Source organism: Hevea brasiliensis, chromosome 9 (genome assembly GCF_030052815.1).
Source record: "Hevea brasiliensis isolate MT/VB/25A 57/8 chromosome 9, ASM3005281v1, whole genome shotgun sequence".
In the NCBI taxonomy this organism is placed as follows: Eukaryota; Viridiplantae; Streptophyta; class Magnoliopsida; order Malpighiales; family Euphorbiaceae; genus Hevea; species Hevea brasiliensis.
Window position 1 is genome coordinate 30,135,507 of NC_079501.1, and position 11,790 is coordinate 30,147,296.

Sequence of the window (11,790 nt, forward strand, 5' to 3'; positions counted from 1 at the left end):
ATGAGAAGAGCTAGAAGCACAAGTGATACATCCTTATTGTTCAATCCTGAAATTGAGAAATTTTGTAAAGCAAACAAGAAAGAAACCAGAAAAAGAAAAGAAGCTTTGAGAGAAACCGAAATTGAACCAGACATGGCTGATGAAAGAATTAGAATCAGTGGTAATGCTGGAAATGGTCAAAACAATGAAAATGAAGCCCAAGGGGAAGAAGTTGTTAATGCAAACGTGCTTAGGGGAAGTATGATGGATCATGCTTTTCCACGTTTTGATGACTTGAGAGAGAGCATAGCAAGACCAAGAATTGATGCAAATAGCTACAAGATGGATTTTGGAGTTCTTCAAATGATTCAAAATTCTCAATTTGGAGGACATCCTTCTGAAAATCCACACACACACCTGAAGAAGTTTGCTATGATTTGCGACATGCAAAAACAACTGAGTGTCGATGATGCAGCAAGATTGAAGCTATTCCCATTCTCTTTGAAAGATAGAGCATTGGATTGGCTTGATTCTTTACCTCACAACTCCATTACAAATTGGGAGCAACTCACTGATGCATTTCTTGCACAATATTTTTCACCTGGAAAAACTCAAAAACTGAGGAATCAAATGACAGCTTTCAGACCAAGAGAGGATGAAACTCTTTATGAATCATGGATGAGATGGAAGGAATTAGAGAGACTATGCCCACATCATGCCATTCTGAAATGGATGATAAACCAGAATTTTTACACAAATGTCACTCCTGCAATCAGAGGAATTATTGATGCTCAAACAGGAGGAGAATTTATTATGAAGCATGAAGATGAAGCTTATGAGCTATTGGAGAAAATTGCAAAGAATAATCATCTTTGGAGTAGTCCAAGAGGACCAGCTCCAACTCAAAAAAGGCAAGCTGCTGAAATGTATGATCTTGATCCATTCAATATGATTAATGCAAAGTTTGATGCACTTACTAATGTTTTGGCTAAGAAGATGGAAGACTTGAGTATGTTGGTTAGTTCAACATCGTCATCTGGAAGTTCACAACAAGTGGCTTATGCAGAGGAAACTACCAGCTGTGGAGTAGATTATGGAGAACAAGCAGCTTATGTTGGTAATTATGGAAACAAACATATGGGGAATTCTTATTCTCAAACTTATAATCCAAATTGGAGGAATCATCCCAACTTTTCATGGGGAAATCAGCAAAGTCAAGTTCCAAATCAGAATTTTCAACCACAACAGCAGCAAGGAGTTCCATATCAGCAAAATAGGCAATCATTGCCTAATTTTCAGCAGAAAAATATGAATCCTCCTCCAAAACAGTAAGAACAAAGTTCCACCACAGAAGCTTTATTACAACAGATTCTTGCTAACCAAAATAAGCATGATGAAGAGATGAGAGAGATGAAAGCAAGGCTAGAACAGATGCAAACACATAACAGAATGCTGGAAAATCATATTGCACAACAAGCATCTTCCTCAAGTGCCAAGTCTTTTGGAAAGCTTCCAAGTCAACCAGAAAACCCAAGAGAGCAGTGTCAAGCTATTACTTTAAGAAGTGGGAAAGTTATAAATGATGAGAAGAGTGAAAATAGTGAGAAGAGAGAAAATGAGAAAGAAACTGATGAGAGTGAAAAACAAGAGAATGCAGAATGCAAAGAGAAAATTGAAGAGAAGGAAGAGAAGTATATACCTCCTGAGCCCTACAAGCCACAGCTTCCCTTCCCACAAAGATTTCAAAAAGCCAAGCTTGATAAGCAATTTGGGAAGTTCTTAGAGGTTTTGAAGAAGCTTTACATAAATGTGCCATTTGTTGATGCTCTTTCACAAATGCCCTCTTATGCCAAATTCTTGAAAGAAATTCTCTCAAACAAGAGGAAACTTGAAGACCATGAGACTGTAGCCTTAACTGAAGAATGTAGTGCTATCCTCCAAAGGAAACTTCCCCCAAAGCTCAAGGATCCAGGGAGTTTTTCAATTCCATGCCACATTGGGGAATCATGTTCTATAAAAGTCTTATGTGATTTAGGGGCTAGTGTTAGCCTTATGCCCCTCTCCGTTTATGAAAAGCTCAATATGGGAGATCTTAAGCCAACCCACATTTCTCTTGATTGGTGAGATCAATCCAGTATCCTGAAGGGATTTTGGAGAATGTGCCTCTGAAGGTTGGAAAGTTCTATATACCTGTTGACTTTGTCATCTTGGACATGGAGGAAGATTTTAATATTCCAATTATCTTGGGAAGGCCTTTCCTGGCTACAGCTGGTGCTTTGATTGACGTGAAAGGAGAAAAATTGACTCTTAGAGTTGGTGAAGAGCAATTGGTTTTCAATATTAATAACACTATGAAGAAGCATCATTCTGAAGCTAATACTTGCTTGAGAGTTGATATCATTGATGAGCTGGTTGAAGAACATTTCAGAAAGAAATATCCAGAAGATCCACTTGAAAATTGCTTGGTTCATGGAGGAGGCATAGACTATGACAACCCTCATGTGGCTGCATATGCTCAACACTTAGAGGGAAGTCCACCATTCATTTCTGCTCCAGTTTTTCAACTCACACAAAAGGAAAAAGCCGAATTTAAGCAACCATCATTCAAGGAAGAAGATGCACCTAAGGTAGAACTTAAGCAACTTCCTTCTCAGCTCAGGTATGAATTTCTTGGCACTAATAACACTTATCCAGTAATTGTAAATGCAAACTTGAGTACCTTAGAGGCTGATAAGTTGTTAAGAGTGTTGAGACAATTTAGGAAAGTCTTAGGATACACCATAGATGACATTAAGGGAATAAGCCCACACTTTTGCATGCATAGAATCATTTTGGAGGAAAATTGTAAGCCATCTATTGAACATCAGAGGAGGTTGAACCCAAATATGAAAGAAGTTGTCAAAAAGGAAATTTTGAAGTTGCTTGACACAGGGATCATATACCCTATCTCAGACAGTACTTGGGTGAGCCTAGTACATGTTGTTCCAAAAAAGGGTGGAATGACAGTGGTCAAAAATGAAAATAATGAATTAACTCCCACTAGAACGGTGACTAGTTGGCGAATGTGCATAGATTACAGAAAATTAAATGTTGCCACTAGAAAAGATCATTTTCCACTTCCCTTCATTGATCAAATACTGGAAAGACTAGCTAGGCATTCTTACTTTTGCTATTTAGATGGATATTCAGGTTTTTTTCAAATCCCTATCCATCCAAATGATCAAGAGAAAACCACTTTTACTTGTCCATATGGAACCTTTGCTTATAGGAGGATGCCATTTGGGTTGTGTAATGCACCAGCCACTTTTCAAAGGTGCATGATGGCAATCTTCTCAGATTTCATTGAAGACATAATGGAGGTTTTTATGGACGATTTTTCTGTTTATGGATCTTCATTTGACATATGCTTGGCTAACCTTTCTAAAATTTTGCAGCGATGTGCAGATACTGACCTTGTGTTAAATTGGGAAAAGTGTCATTTCATGGTTCAGGAAGGGATAGTGCTTGGACATTTGGTGTCTAACAGAGGAATAGAGGTTGATAAAGCCAAGGTTGAAGTGATAGAGAAGATGGCTCCTCCTACCAATGTCAAAGGAATTCGAAGTTTTCTAGGACATGCCGGGTTCTACAGACGCTTTATCAAGGATTTTTCTAACATAGCCAAACCTTTGTCTAATTTGGTAAGTAATGACACACCATTTGTATTTGACCAAGAGTGTTTGGATGCCTTTTGCAGGTTGAAGCAAGCCCTTATCACTGCACCAATCATGCAACCACCTGATTGGAGCCTACCTTTTGAAATTATGTGTGATGCTAGCAACTATGCAATTGGGGCTGTTCTTGGTCAAAGAAGGACAAAAAGGCTTATGCTATTTATTATGCTAGTAGAACACTGGATGAGGCTCAAACAAATTATGCAACAACTGAAAAGGAATTTTTAGCAATTGTCTTTGCATTGGAAAAATTCAGACCTTACATTATTGACTCAAAGGTGGTTATATTTTGGATCATGCGACCATCGGTGTTGCTCAGTAAAAGGAAGCTAAACCTAGGCTCATTAGGTGGATTCTGATGCTACAAGAGTTTGATTTGGAGATTAGAGATAAGAAGGGAGCTGAAAATGTAGTTGCTGATAATCTTAGTAGGTTGAAATTGGATGAAGAAGAATTGGATGAAATCCCTATTGATGAGTTTTTCTTGGATGAACAACTTTTCTCTCTTGTTGCTAAACTACCTTGGTATGCAGACTTTGTGAATTATCTATCTTGTGGAGTTTTACCTCTAGGTATGAAATGGCAATAAAAGAAAAAGTTTTTGCATGAGGTGAAATTTTATAGATGGGATGACCCTTTACTCTTTAGGAGATGCTGTGATGGTTTAATAAGGAGATGTATTCCTGAAGAGGAGATACAGAGTATTATGCATCATTGCCATGCTTCTGATTATGGAGGACATTTTGGAATCTCTAAAACAGCTAGTAAAATTTTGCAAGCTGGTTTCTTTTGGCCAAATCTTTTTAAGGATGTGAGGAAATTTGTGTTGGAATGTGATAAATGCCAAAGGAGTGGAAATTTGTCAAAAAGAGATCAATTGCCCCTAAATGATATTCTTGAAGTGGAATTATTCGATGTTTGGGGAATAGATTTTATGGGGCCATTTCCTCCTTCATTTGGTAATAGATACATCCTAGTTGGAGTTGACTATGTGTCAAAGTGGGTGGAAGCTATTGCAACTCCAACTAATGATGCTAGAGTGGTAGTGAAATTCTTGAAGAAATTTGTCTTGAGCAGATTTGGAGCTCCTAGGGCTGTCATTAGTGATGGGGGTTCCCATTTTTGTAATAAGCAATTTGAGAGCTTAATGAGGAAGTATGGTGTAGTGCACAAGATAGCTACCCCATACCACCCTCAAACTTCAGGAAAAGTTGAAATTTCTAACAGAGAGCTCAAGCATATTTTGGAGAAAACAGTAAACAATTCTCGGAAAGATTGGTCTATCAAACTAGATGATGCTTTATGGGCATATAGGACTGCCTACAAAACCCCTATAGGAACTACTCCCTTTAGGTTGGTGTATGGTAAGTCTTGTCATTTACAATGGAGCTAGAACATAGAGCATATTGGGCCATTCAGACCTTGAATTTTGATCTTAAGCAAGCTGGTGAGAAAAGGTTATTACAACTTAATGAGCTTGAAGAACTGAGGATGGATGCTTATGAAAATGCCCGTATTTACAAAGAAAGAACTAAAGTTTGGCATGATAAGCATCTTAGGAAAAAGGAATTCAAAGAAGGTGATTTAGTTTTGTTGTTCAACTCTAGATTGAAATTGTTCCCTGGAAAACTTAAGTCAAGGTGGACTGGTCCATATAGAGTTTCTAAGGTTTTCCCTTATGGAGCAATTGAAGTTTGGAGTGAAAAATTTGGGAATTTTAAGGTCAATGGGCATAGATTGAAGCATTACATCACTAGAGACCCAATAAAGGGAGCAAGCTGTTATAAGCTCTCCAATCCCTCACCTCTTTTTCACTGAAATTCATGAAGAGTCCAGCTAAGGACTATAAATTAGCCCTCTTGGGTGGCATCCCAAGTCCTTTTATTTTGCTTTTGCTGATTTACTTTCATTTTCATTGATTTTGTTTTTATCTTAAATCTCCCCAAATTCAATTTTTGACATTGTTAAATCTTGTCCCTTGTAGATGTATTTCAATGAAGAAAGGCTGGTGAACTGTTGGGGAAGTGATTCTTAACTTGAAAATTTTGTCCTTCAAATTCTCCCAAAAACTGATTGATTTTTGCTGCATAACCTGTGCAGGAGCTGCAATCTGGTTTATGCAGAGGAAAAATGAAATCTGCAGCAAAAAGGGTGTCTGCAGTAAATGGCTTGTGTTCTTGGTGAGGTTGGGTGTGTAACTTTTAAGTAAATGTGCTTTTAATGTTAATATGGTGGTAAGTGAGCCATTTTTGCAGTTATGAAATTATTTGGGTTGTGGAATTCAAGGTGGACAATATTGCATTTTCTTGGCATGACTTGGGAGTTCATCATTTGTGAATAGATACAACTTTATGCAGATTTTATTGAGTTTTAATGTGCTAAATGTTGATTTGCAGAATTTTATTTAAAATGGCATTGGTAACAAATGCCTTTTATTCAGTATACATCTTCTACAAGCTTGTGTGATGCATTTTTGATGAACTTTGTATATATTGATGTGTTTTTTATGAAAATTTCTCATGATTTATGCTTTATAGAATTACATTTCTTCATTTTAGGGTATTTTTCACACTTGCAAATCATGTTCCATTGCAATCTTAATCTTGTTGAATTGTGCATAAGCAACTGCATAGCTTATGCAATCTGCATAACCACAATTTTTGCCATTTTCATCCTGTTGCAAAGTGCATGAGAAGAGTGCATAGCTTATGCAACTCTGCATAGCCTAATTTTGTCAAATTTCATATCTTTGAAACTCGCATAGCGAGTGCATGACTTTTGCACATTTTCATAACTTAAATTTCTTCATTTTCTCTCTCTGAAATGCGCATAAGCGAGTGCATAACTTATGCACTACGCATGACGTAAACTCAAAAATTCAAACTGCGAGGGTGCATAAGCAAAGTGCATGACTTATGCACTTCTGCATAACCAGAAACTCCAAAAATTCAAACCATCCGAGGCGTGCATAAGCAGAGTGCATGACTTATGCACTACTGCATGACCGTAAATCGAATATTCCAAACTTGCGAGAGGTGCATAAGCGAGTGCATAGCTTATGCACTTACGCATGACCTCACACTCTGAATCTCAAAACCCACCGAAGAGTGCATAAGCGAGTGCATAGCTTATGCAATCGCATAACCACCAACCCCAAACACCAAAAGCTGCCGAGACCTGCATAAGCAGAGTGCATAACCTATGCACTTTTGCATAACCACCTTCCACAAAAATCAGAACCCACAGAAACATGCATAAGCAGAGTGCATGACTTATGCACAACTGCATAACCACATTTTCCAAACACCAAAACCCACCGAGAGGTGCATAAGGAAGGTGCATGACTTATGCACAACTGCATGACCACCAACCCAAGATTTCAAAACTTGCCGAACAGTGCATAAGGACAGTGCATGACTTATGCACTTATGCATGAGCTATTTCTCTGAAGTTCAAATCATTCTGAAACATGTATAAAAGAGTGCACAGGTTATGCATAAATCACTTTTCACTTATGCAGTTTCTACACAAACCCGATTCAAATCAAATTTCTTTTCGGCAATTTTCTCTTCCCTCCTCCACCTCCCGATATCCCTGCTCACCCCTTTTCCCCCACGACCTCAATTCCGGCATACCCTTTTTCTCCACTCGCATTTTCGTCGGATAAACCCTAACTTCTCCCTGCATTCTCATTTCCGCCCTCATCTCCTCCATCTTCACTATCAAGAACCATGGAGTCGCCTCCCCATTCCCGTCCAGCTTCTCCTCTCGAGGTCTCGCCATTGTCAACGATACCTCCCAATCCCGATTCCCCTCCACAAGCGACACCCCCACCACCTCCCACAACCACGTAAAAACGAAAAATCCGTTCGAAATCTGTGCGACCCATGTCCTTTGCCCCTCCTCTATCCAAACGCAAAGAACCACCTACCCCATTGTCGGAACCACCACCCAAAAAGCCAAAAACTCCAGCCTCCACACCCTCTTCCAGCAAAAAGCCAATTTCAGTAGCTTCATTGGTTTCAAAACTCCCTTGGCCTCTTCCTGATGCAGTCCAAAAGGCAGCCTTTAAGAGACTTAAGGAAAGAAAGGTACAACCCACTAGGTATATTTCTGCCGATTCTCTACAATCTCTTGGTTTATTTGACAATGTAGTTGCATATCTTGATGGTATGGGTTGGATGGAATTTGTGCATAAGCAGGAGATAGTTTATCCAACTCTAGTTTTGGAGTTTATTTCTTCATTCTCTGCTACCCTCAAATTGCATGATGTAGACCATAAGCCAATTATGAGATTTAGATGTTTGGGGCAAAATAGAGAGCTGTCATTGGACCAATTTCATACCATTTTTGGTTTTGCAATTGATGGGTTATTTCGAGTGCCACATACTGGAGTAGAGGTAGCAAACAAGGGTATTTGGAATCTTTGCACAGTCGGAGAATCATCACAAACCAACCTCAGACTTTCTCTGCTGGCAGATCAAAAACTTCTCAAATCTTTGACCCTGCACTTAGGTTTATTCATAGACTGATTGCTAGCACTATTTTGGGCGGAGGACTAGTTACAGTGCTTTGTGGGAAATCTGAATTATTCATGTTATGGTGTGCTTTTCACAAGGTCAAGGTTTCTCCTGGTTATTTCTTTTGTGAGCATGTGTTGCATACTGCCACCAAATCCATAAGTGACATTGTCTTGGGTGGGCTCATAACTATCATAGCCAAACATTTTGGTTTTAACCCTGAAGAGCACCCAATACCACCACTTGTGGACACCTTATATTTTGATGCTGCACACCTATCTAAAACAGGGTTCAGTTTGCCACATTCTGATATTGCACAACCTGCAGCAGAAACTGAGCCCATTGCACAACCAGAAGCCCAACCTTTCCCATCAGTCCCACAGCACTCTACTGAACATAACCCAACCCCTCGATGCACAGAAACCCAGCTTACGCTCGGTGACAACTCCTACAGCTGAACCTTCCTCATCCACAGCCCCTCCTGCATTCAACACTAAAGCCTTATTCACCTATCTTGAAAGGCTTAGTGATGATATATACTTTGTGGATAGGAAGCTTGACACTGGTCTTGATACACTCAAGGATCGTCATGATCAACTCTTTGACCTTGTCATGGAAACCAGGGACAAGCAAAAAGAATTGAAGGAGATGGTGAAGCAACTCATGATCTTTCTGGGAATGCCACCTCCACCTCCATCACCTCCTCCAGCACCATCATTTCGACAGCAACCAGCAGCTACCAGCCCCTTAGCAACATCCTTGGACAAGGGCAAAACAATAGAACTAGATTAGTTTTTGTTGTACTTTTGTTCAAACTTGTAGGACTTTTCCTCTGTAAATATGTTCAAACATTTATAGTTTGTTTTGAATTATGTTTGTTTGTTTTGAATTAGTTTGTTTTAAATTCTGTTTTTCTTGAAGTTTTATTGGATAGCTATTACATTAGTTTTCTTTGATTTTCATTGCATTTATTGCCCTTTTGTACATATTTGCCCATACTCTGTATACATTTCAATGCTTCTACTGCTGGTTGTACATTTCCCCTTGCTAATCATCATGCAGCAGCTTTTGTATACACTGCACAGGCTATGAATTTCCTTATGCAAATATCCTGCATAGCTTGTGCAACCCTTTCTGCTACTTATGCAGAACTGCAAAGGCTATATTCCCCTTATGCAAATGTCCTGCATAGCCTATGCAACCTATATTGCCACTCATGCAGAACTGCACGGCTTATGCACCCTACTTATGCACTTGATCTGGACAGCATTTTACTCTGCATAACCTGTGCAGCTTCTTATGCATCCCTTTATATCTTGAATTCTCCTCTGCTCCATACCAGGTAACTCTTTCTTTTTGCTCTTAACTTTCACAATTCCTGGTAATTATTACTTGCTTAGAGTTTTTGGTAATATACTGCTTGAGACATTGAGGACAATGTCTAATTTTGAGTTTGGGGTCTTGCTTTATTCTTCACATTTGCTTCATTTTTCACATTTTGAGTATAGGAACATCTCATCCCATTTCATTTACATATATTGTAAATATTTTACATATACATCCACACATACATACACATTACACATTTACATACGCATTATACATCACATAGCACATATACAAATAGACAAATTGTACACATTGCACACAAATAGACTTCCTCCATTTAGTTAATGCATTAATCATTTTAGAAATCATGCATCATGCATTAAAATCTTTTGCCAAATCCCTTGAGTTTTGAAAAGTTGCCTATGAGAGTGATTTGACTCACCCTTTAGTTGGAGATGGAAGTGTTTAGAGGGAGTTATTGGATATAAGGTAGTCAAATGATGTCTCACCAATCCTAGAACAAATTTTCTAAACCTTTCAAGGCGAAATACCAGCTTGTACTTGAAAAGAGAGATGATTAGGCATTCTTTGATTTAAACCTTCTCATTTTAAACCTTTGGCCCTTTTTCCTAATTAAAATTGACCTTTGAAAACCCCTTTGAGCCTTTTTATCCCTAATTTTTCTTGAAATCCTTATTGCTACCTAGCCAATGAACCAAACACTCCAACCCTTTTCATGAGAATAATATTGAATGTTAGGTACACTTTCTAAAAAAATAATAAAAATTAAAATTAAAAAAAAAAAGAAAAAATATACAATAAAAGGGAGAAGAAGTGCTTGTCATCTTGTAAAAGTGCTAGTAGATGTGCTTTTCACCATTGTCATTCAAAATGAAAGAAATCCACCCAAAGTATTAAAAGAAATGAGTTTGGGGGTGGCAAATTTTAGGGACAAGCATCAAAAGAAAATGCAAAATACAAGTTTAAAGTATCAAAATGTCCCTCCATTTTATGTGTTTTGTAAAATATGCTAGCACTTGACAATCCACATTGTGTATTTCTCTCTCCTATATAAAAAAAAGAGAGAAAAAGAAAAAAATATATAATAAAGTGTACCTTATGTTTCAAAATTGAAAATATTCTCATGCTTTGAAGCTTTTTTTTACCCCTCTTTCTTCTTAGCCTCATTTTGAACCCCATGGCCTCATTACATCCTGTCGCAAGGGATTTTGCGGTCACCTGAACGAACCCTCACCGAAGTGGGAAAGAGTGAGGAGTCGCCACCTTAGTTTTGAGGGAAACTAAAGAAAACCATTTGTGAAGATAAATTGAAATAAAACCACTTCAAAATAGAGATTCTAGGTTCGGGGGCCGTAAACGGGTGGGGAAGGTGTTAGGCACCCCACCTCGTCCCTTAATAAGGGTAAGTAGATTTAATTTTGCATTAGTTAGGAGGGCTTGAATAGACATGTTAATCCTTTTGACTAAAGGAACATTTGATTTTTCACTAAATTTGGATCACCCAGATACATAAGTAAATGAGACCACCTTAGTGAGTTACTGTTGTATGTTAATTTTATTTGAAAGGAATATTTTATTAAAATTTAATTTAAGAATCGGATAAGAACTCTTCTCCGAATTCTTTAATATTTGTTAAAATTCTGAGTTGAGACCGGATAAGAACTCTCCTCCGATCTCTTTTAAAGCATTAAAAATTTTGAGTTAAGACCGGATAAGAACTCTCTTCCGATCTCTATTTAATATTTATTAAAATTTGAGCTGAGACCTGATAAGAACTCTCCTCTGATATCTATTTAATATCTATTAAAATTTTGAGCTGAGACCGGATAAGAACTCTCCTCCGATCTCTATTTAATATTTATTAAAATTTTGAGTGGAGACCGGATAAGAACTCTCCTCCGATCTCTATTTAATATTTATTAAAATTTTGAGCTGAGACTGGATAAGAACTCTCCTCCGATCTCTATTTAATATCTATTAAAATTTTGAGCTGAGACCGGATAAGAACTCTCCTCCGATCTCTATTTAATATTTATTAAAATTTTGAGTGGAGACCGGATAAGAACTCTCCTCCGATCTCTTTTAGATTAAAAAGAGCCTGAAAGGGACTTTTCCAATCTCCCGAATTTTAATTTCAGCTACATGTCATAAGAGCCTAGAGCTAAGGATTCTGGCATTCAAAGATGCTGGGGATAAGGCTTCTTGATACCTTGTGACTAAATGGGGGA

At 38.0% G+C, this 11,790-nt stretch overlaps 1 non-coding gene across 1 annotated transcript; it reads right to left on the reverse strand.

Annotated features, from left to right (window-relative positions):
• Positions 1-594: 594 nt before the first annotated feature.
• LOC131183509 (small nucleolar RNA R71) lies at positions 595-701 on the reverse strand. Its single transcript, XR_009151561.1, has one exon. It is a non-coding gene; the product is annotated as a small nucleolar RNA R71 (small nucleolar RNA).
• Positions 702-11,790: the final 11,089 nt, after the last annotated feature.